Genomic DNA, 9,266 nt, shown 5'->3' on the forward strand with positions numbered 1-9,266 from the left:
TTTTGACTGAAATATATGCATACCATTAAAACAGTCTTAAATAACAACCTGCAAAACAAAGTTGAATCTCACACATAGCATGCTATTTAAAATCAGCAGGAAAATTGGAATGTTTAATTCAGATTTAAAAATATTTTTTGTATTTATTTATGCATGCTATTAAAAATCAGCAGGACATTTAGAATGTTAAATTCAGATTTAAAAATATTTTTCGTATTTATTTAAAGAAAAAAGCACACTTTCCGTACATTATGTGAGACTGGGTGCTATCTAACATGAGTGAATACCCATCGCGATGACCTAAGGAGATTACCAATGTTCATATGGCTTTCCTTCGATTACTATGCAGTATGGGTTTTACTCGTTGCTGAAGGTCGTACAGTGACATATATAATAAATTTCTGTTTCATATGGATATTTGTTTAGATTTGTCTCATAGGCAATCATAACACATATTCATATTCATATTTTTATATGTTATACCGATATAAATGTTGATGAATAGATAAACATGTGCCTGACTTTCTGAGGTATGTTTGATCTCATATAATGATTGAAGAAAAATAACGCAAATCATCGTTTTATAAGTGATAGAAATTATTTTGTATCTTATCATGACAACGTTGAAATGAATGATATACTTAAGCGAATGATATTTTATATTTAATTCTTTTAAAAGTTTGAATTAGAGAGGCGAACGATACTTGAAGTACATTCAAACTTATAATTCGAAAACAAACCGAAAAAAGAACAACACAAACTGACAAAAAAAAAAGAAGCAAAAAACAATATGGAAGACTAAACATAGCAACACAAACCCCATGAAAAACTAGGGGTGATTGATTTCAGGTGCTCCGGAAGGGTAAGGAGATCCTGCTCCACATGTGGTACCAACCGTGTTGCTCATGATATTTCAAATCCGGTAAATAGTCTAATTCGGTAGATCACATTCGGGGTGGAAGTACGATTGGTGACACAAGCACGTAAACACTGTGTAAAGACACATACTCCATGTGCAGAAAATGATATGTTTATACATATGAGAAATAACTGATGTAATGTCTTTAATTTTAAGTATTCAACCAACCCTCCTTGTCTTTATTACTCTAAAATTTAAAAGAGAACAAAAAGTTGTTCCTATAACACTTCAATTTCAATGAGACAGACACAGCTCAAACAATTAAAAAACCTAAATTGAAAGATAGAGTTATGAAAACTACTTGTGATATATTGAAATCCAAAACTAATTTTGTTTATCAATACGACTTTTTTTTTTTACATACTTCCCATCTAAAATGGAGCTGACGTTCTCATTTCATTCAGTAAAGATATTTATTTCTGGATAGGGTTTAATAATATTGGATATAACATATAATGTTTAAATCTGATGAAAAAAAGAAGTTTCTATAATACATATCTTGTTTTATTTCAAACACATATTGAATCATACAAATATTAATAGAACGACATTCTAATGACGTTAAGAAATGCCACCATTATTGTCTACTTTTAGTCTTTAGTTTAAGATATCTATTGAAATTTGCCTCTAATATTTGAACATCTACCTTAAACAGAACCAGTAAGGTTAGATTGTTGACATATAACGTGATTGCTTTACTCGTGTAGCCCGAATTTCAAAAAAGACGACATGAAATCGGTATCCAATTGTTCCAAATTCATATATAACTTATATTATATGGAAAAAAAGTAGAATAACATTTTTTAGGCTCCAAGTTGGTCTTTCGTGTCCCCAGGATTCAAAAAGAGGCGAATTAACTTTGGAACCCTGTGATTAAATGTAATAGTAAAATTCAAGTACCACAGCAATTATAAATTTATATATCATGTGGCTGGTCACGTATTTAAGCTTATAGCTTATAGCTTTTGTAACAGGAAGTTTATAAAAAAAATGGCCATATAATTTATATTCAGGTCAACACCGACTCGGCTGGTGATACCCTCAAGGACGAAATGTTCACCAGCAGTGGCATCGACCCAGTGTAGTTATTAAAGGTATCAGGGCTATAATTTAATACTCTAGACGCGCTTTTCGTCTACATAAGACTCATCAGTGACGCTAAGATCAAAACGATTATAAAGCCAAACAATTACAACACAGACAATTCAAGACATTAGAAAATACACTGGTGATAGAAAGGGTTATATGTTTAGGTTGAGTAAAACAACAGAAACTAGAACAACTAAAATCCGACGGTCAACAAATAGGTGAATATAAAGTTCAAACACAGCAAACGAATGGTAATCAACTTTCATTTACCTAAAATGTTATAGGCATTTCCTGGTTTATTACATGGAAGATTAAAACTTATAGCTTGCTGAACCACTCACTTGTATGACAGCCCATACAATTCCATTGCATTGAAACCATTGTGTTAACTAAACAAGCAAACATGCACAATATGTCAAAATAAGAGTAAAGCTGTCAACATTGTGTTTTATAACTTTGCGTTATAATCTTCCTTCCTATGAAATAAACAAAAAGTCAACAATGAAAAACAAAATGGCAAAAAGGAAAAAGCACATAAGCAAAAATGAAAGACAATATCATTAAAATGACCACAGCACAACATCAAATGGTATTACCAAATATGGACTAAACAGTATAGGTTAATAAGTTACAAAGACAATAAAAGAACACTTTAACACGTTATTAAGAAGTTAAACATCATCATCACTTCCTTGTATGGTGTTTATCACAAGTTAAAACTTAAATTCGATGATTATCAGTAACTAAATTATTTTTATAACAACACAAATTCATCCAGGGTCGCTACATGATAAATAGAACAAATTTGACTGCACCAGACGTGCATTTCGAAAAATGATGTCATTTTGGAGATGCTCCAGGCCAAATATTTGCAAATCAAAAACTTGAATCAATCTGCAGAGTCAATGAATTAAAAACAAAAGGGAACTAAATAGTAGCCCAAAAATGGATAAGTTTTATGAACATGAGATATATTACTTAATTTTAAAATATTTCAAATTTTCCTCAACAGCAAAATTCAACCACAATAATTTTCTTCGTTTAATGATACCATTTGGTACAATCCACCAGTAGAGGTATCAACCAAGTAGTAGTGATTACATAACGGAACCATTTTCTTCTGTCACAGTATAAGATAAGCATTTCGTCAATTAGTCTTCTCAGTCAAGTAGATCGAGGCCAAATATTTAAAAATATACAAACTTATACAAAAATTGAAAAGCTTATCTTAAGGCGAAGTGTACGTAATTAAACTACACAATGGATTTTTAAAAAATTTTACATGTAGATTCTGCTTGGAAAAATAAATCGGAAAATAAAATAAAAAAAGGGGGTAACCGTTTTCGTTTTTGAGATACGAGCTGTTGAAGTTAACAGCATCATACACCAAAATTACCAAGGATATATAGGTAAAATCGTGAAATTCGGCAGGAATTGTTACATTTCCAAGATTTTCTATTATATTAGACAATCGATTTTTTTTTAAATTTATGAGACGATTCTAAAATGTCTGAGGAATCGATTGGTGCAAAGAAAGTCCTTAGCAACCGTGCTACTTTTCAAGCTATACCCTGTTAAAGTTGAATCTTGAGTGTAAAAAAACAAAAAACAACGACAACGTTATTGACGTCGCCGTAACAGTTACGACGCTTCATATAGTTCTATACTTGTATGAAATATATACCGTTTTGTTGGAGTTCGTGTTGCTCGGTCTTTAGTTCTTTATGTTACGTTTTGTGTACTATTGTATTGTATTTGTCTTTTATATTCGGGTGCGTGCGGAGATCGCCAAGCTAGAAAACGGTTGATATTTTCTTTATTATGAACTAGAACTATTTTCGACCTTGGTGCCTTATTTTTGTTAAAATCTAAACACTGCGGCGTGTTTTCAAAATCTTTGTTCCCATAAAACTTCATTTCATCAAGGTCTCTTCTCAGAATATCAGCCATCTGTCTGGCACAGGATAACAAATCAATATTTAAGTAAATTTAAGTTGTGTGGTAATTCTTAGTACATTTGGGTAAATTAATCTTATCTTTGTGCCGCATAAGCATCTCTATAATACGACACATCCCTGAGCCACGACATTATATATTGTAACGTGTTCGTAAACCAGTGAGAATCTTTCTAACCAACCAAACCAACCACCAGACCAGACAGACACCAACAACGAACCAAAAGAATTTAACAGGAAATATGAAGGCTCAGAATACATGAAATAATTACTAATACTGCTACTGCATACTGCATATCACACAAATATAGTTTCTAGGTCGGCGCCAAGTCTTTTATGTGTGTGTGTGTGTGTAAGTCGGATGGATTTTTATATGTAATGTAATCAAGTATCAGCTCAGTCTTTAGTTTGATGTTCTGAATGGAAACACAAAATAGTTTCAAGTGTATAATAACTTTTATTCACCAGACAATAATATCAAAAACAACTGGAACGTGGAATAACAGCAATAAATCTCTTAAAACAACAATCAACAATTAACAATAGTCCGTATAGATTAGACGGACATAAGATAATACTCTAAAATAGCTACACCAAAAATCAACATTCAGGAAACACAGATTATATCAGCAACTCTCCTTGTTGTTATTTCGCGTGGGAGAAATTCCAAATATGGATGAAATCAATGACCTAATAAGGAAACTTCCTTATAAGGTTCATATCTTTGCACTTAACGTCTGATCAAATGACGTCATAACAACCCAATTACTGTGAAAAGGTGCGCAACGTCGGTGCAAAAATAGTTCATAAGAACTTATTACAATAACAGGAATAAAACTCTGTTCTACATAAACCTTACTCTAACATTTATCCCTATTTTGAAAAACATACAAAAATATAACTAAAACATGTCCCGAACAGTCTACAAATTATACGATTTCTATTGTCACTATATTTATAATAATACTCGTGACTTCCGGCAAAAGCGAAAGTGAAAGTAACGTAAAATTAATCAAAAGCTGCCGGTAAGAAAACACACGTTTTCTGTCATTCTGGAACATACAATATCAAAACGATCAAACCATGAATAGGTAATAATGAAATAAAATACACACATTTACTGCTTTAATAGAATAATACAAAGTAGGGTTGGAAGAACTATAGCCAAAACTATGTAAACAATATCAATAAAAATTTAGGCACTGTTATCTGTCAAAAACGTCACAATATTTTATGCATTGCATGCGCTTCTTTTTATCACAATTCAGACCGGCTAGTAACCGTTGTATAACTTTTACACGTTTGAAGACGAATATTTGCGTGAAACATTTTTGTATGATTTTTATTTCTAGAAATCAATCTGAAATCTACAACAGTCCTTTCCCGAAAGTCGGGCTAGACCTTTACTTTTATGTGCATTCGGGATTTACACAAATTGTAACCCTAATAATTCAGTCGTATTATTCAGCTAATGTACGAATGCTACATTTCTCGTGTGGGAGAAAATCGGACATGGAAAGGGCTTGAATTATTCGAGTTACTCAAATTGAAACTCGGGAATATATTTCTAGCTGTTCGGAATTCGCGGAAACAAATGGTTGTTTTTCGGCATTACGGCATTGAATCAATAGAAATACCAATTTTTTCTTTTAACAAATTCGAATACCAGTCAGTTCATTGGACTTTAGTTTGAAATAGGGGCGGTAATCCATTCATTTTATCCAATCAATTTTGGATGGGGGGGGAGTCAACATTGATAGCCAAAATCCTTGAAATATTCAATAAAAAACCGTTGAATGTAAATTATATGAACTCCAAAGTCTCATATTATGAGACTAGTAAACCACAGGCTTCTCAATTCTTGTATGATCATGAACTAGGTGAAAACCTAGAGCTGATCGAGTGCGAACCTCATGGATAATCATCGAGGTCGTTAAACACCCCTTGCAGTAAACTTGGGTTAAATTTAAAAAAAATCCAAATGTAAAAGTCTGAACACATTTCACCTCTCATTCCACTAAATATTAAATTGCAGTTACAAGTATCACAAACCTTCCCTGACCTCTTTTCTTTAACCATAATAGAGGGAGGAGGGATGGAGGGATCCAGATCCCGAAATCCCGGGCTTAAAAACACGACATCCCGAGGTCCTGAATTTAAAAATAATTAAATCCGGACTACCCGAAATTCGGAAATAGAATTCCCAGATCCCGAAAGGTTCAATCCGGAAATCCCGAGCTTAAAAACACCCGATCCCGGAGTTCCGATAAAGGTCCTACCCCCCTCCCCCCGTAATTCTATATTCTATTCATTCATAATCTTCAATTGAGACTTGATACTTCAAAATTACATTCTCTAATTTTGAATGATACACACAGGCACAATAAAAGAAAACAGATTTCGCTATATATCTCTTCGAAATTGGAATTTGTGAAAGAAGAAATGACATGTTATATTTTATCTTACATGTGCACTTACAATTTCAATATGGTTCTAAATTTAGATTTAGTTTTCCCATAAATTGCGGACGGAATAGAAGACACCTGTGTTTATTTTCTGCACATGTAGAAAAAGTTGAGAACTGGGAGTTGAATGACATATTTTTTACTTATTTTAAGATAAATGTTAGAGTGAGACAACTTTCAAGTTACTGAATAATTTTTGGGGCCTAGTTTGTTAATTTTTTGTATGTTTTCCGTCTTTGTTCTTCCGACCTGTAAGTGTTGCACTACTAGTGGTCAAATTATTCTCTTGTATCGTCTGATTTCTTATATGAATATAAATCATGTCCTTAAATTTTCAATTGCACAAAATACGAACATTTCAACGTATTTTTAATTAGACAATTAAATTCACACGTCTTTCATTAATTATTTGTTACCTATTATAAAACTTTACGTTGAGTACTGTGTTTTTCGTTCAAGACTACGGCTTTTTAAAACGATATTGTTGGGTCAATTCAGGTTTCATTTTAATCAATTTGATATCAATAGAAGACAAATTGTTACATGTTTATTTGTTTATTTGTTTATAATTTTGTTGTGAGGCGTTTTTTCTTTCTGTTGATATCATAAACACGAAATGCCTTCTCCTACGCGTCTAAAACAAAAAAAAAAAAAACAAGTGTTTTTAAGCCAGGCTGCACACAAAACAACGTACAGAATGCTGTGATTTCTAATTGGAGTTCAGTATTTAGATAATTTCTATGAGGTTTAAGACAGCATAGGAGTGCTTGTTGGATTCATTATAGACCGCAGAAAGTAGTTTCTCTTTCGTGTGTCCTTTCTTGGAGTAAGGGAGATAACTTGCGTAACTAACGACGAACGTTTTTAATCCCGTATTCCGCTAGAGGCGTGCAATTACGTACACTTCGCCTTAAGGACTAAATTGTAGGCAAATCTGGTTAGGAATTCGAGCTTTGCATGTGGACCGAGCTATTACTTACCTGGTAACATATTTGACATGTTAATCAACTAAATTATTATGATGGCAATACAAACTCAAAAAGAGACTTGAGACTAAACACGAGAAATCCTTGATTCAGAAGCGTCTTTTTAAATAGAAAAACCCCATGCACTTGTTATAGACATTTGCCTTTATAAATGATATCAACTTTAGTTAGAGATATATAATTCATTTTCAGTTACTGATATGTGAATAAATATGAAAAGCTCTATGAGTATACCTGATGTCATATCTTGTCGTAAAGTTTACTTTTCAACCGACCAGATCTTAACAATATAGAATGCAGCATGTTTGCAAATGAGACAACTATCCATCAAAGTTTAAACGATGTCGATATCAGAAACTATATGTCATTGTACGGCCGTCAGTTATACGCATTAGAAACACTTCAAACGAAAAAATTAATTGTCTTATTTATCTATAATACTAAAATAACGAGGTCAAATTTGTCAGCCGTCATAGAATAAAGACAATAGAAGTATACCGCTGTTAAAAACTCGTAAAGTGATGGACAAAAAACTAAATCGGGGTAACAAACTAAAACTGAGGGAAACGCATTAAATATATGAAGAGAACAACGACACAACATTAAAATGTAACACACACAGCAACGGACTAAGCATTAGACAAAATTCGATTAGAAAAACAAATATAACATCAAAACCAAATACATGAATTTGGCATAGAAAAGTACAGTGACACGTCTTATAGTAAAGTGAATTCACACTCAAATATAAGAGAAACGACCAATCAAAGAATTTAACTTTATATATAGCTAATATTGGACAATGGTGTAGATTATAATTACACCACCTCAGACACTTCCGTTTTCCACATAATTAATATAGCCAATAATTAACAAGTTCCGGGTCAAATCCGATACCGATACCAAAAGTATATTCAGCTGTTACCTATTACCTTATCTGTACGTTCCGCATCTGACAGGCGCACCACCAAACGGTGTACATCTTCTTTTTTACACGTAGGAATTTGTTGTATACACGGGTCATAATCACAGGGTTGAAACTACTTAATTTAATCATTGTCAAATTGTTCCTTATTGTAGTATTTTAATCAGTAAGACTTTCTAAGATTACAATACGAATACTAAAAATCTGGACTTAAAATAAGGCGTATAGGTACAGTTTTCAATTTGATAGCGGGCATGATGTAAAAACAGAGAATCAAATAATTCTACCTCATTTATAACTAATATAGAGCAGTGCTGTTGATTAAAAAATACTCCATTCCAGGACCTTTTGTTTTCCAAATAATTAATATTACCAATAATTGATAAGTTCAAGGTCGACGGATTCAAACAGAAAGATTTGAAAGCAGAGAAAACTGTGTATCTTATAATCGGCATGACTTTATCAGATGAAAATACCAATATTAAAATAATTATATTACGCATAATTATATACTTTAATTCAGTCACGGACCCGTGATATCACGGGTGTGTACTAGTAGCAACTATATTTACGAAAAAGAATCAGACAGACATGTATCAAGGACATCATCCAAGGTAAGATGATGGATAATATGCATTTCGAAACATTACTTGAGAAAGACGGAAATTCAAGAATATCTTTACTCATCATTAAAAGTCTTTCCTAGATTCTATTAACATCCAAATCATATCATGTAATAAAATCATAAACAATGTCGATGTTATTATTTTAACTCCAGTTCACCGATTTTATAAGGGGAGAAAATTTTCTTTTCCATCGACATTCTAACATTTATGTATATATCTTGATGTTCTGTTCAATTTTCAGGTGGAAATAAGTGCATAAAAAAAAATTTGAAGTTCAATATTATAACCTTAGTAAATCCTT

Source organism: Mytilus edulis, chromosome 5 (genome assembly GCF_963676685.1).
Source record: "Mytilus edulis chromosome 5, xbMytEdul2.2, whole genome shotgun sequence".
Lineage (NCBI taxonomy): Eukaryota > Metazoa > Mollusca > Bivalvia > Mytilida > Mytilidae > Mytilus > Mytilus edulis.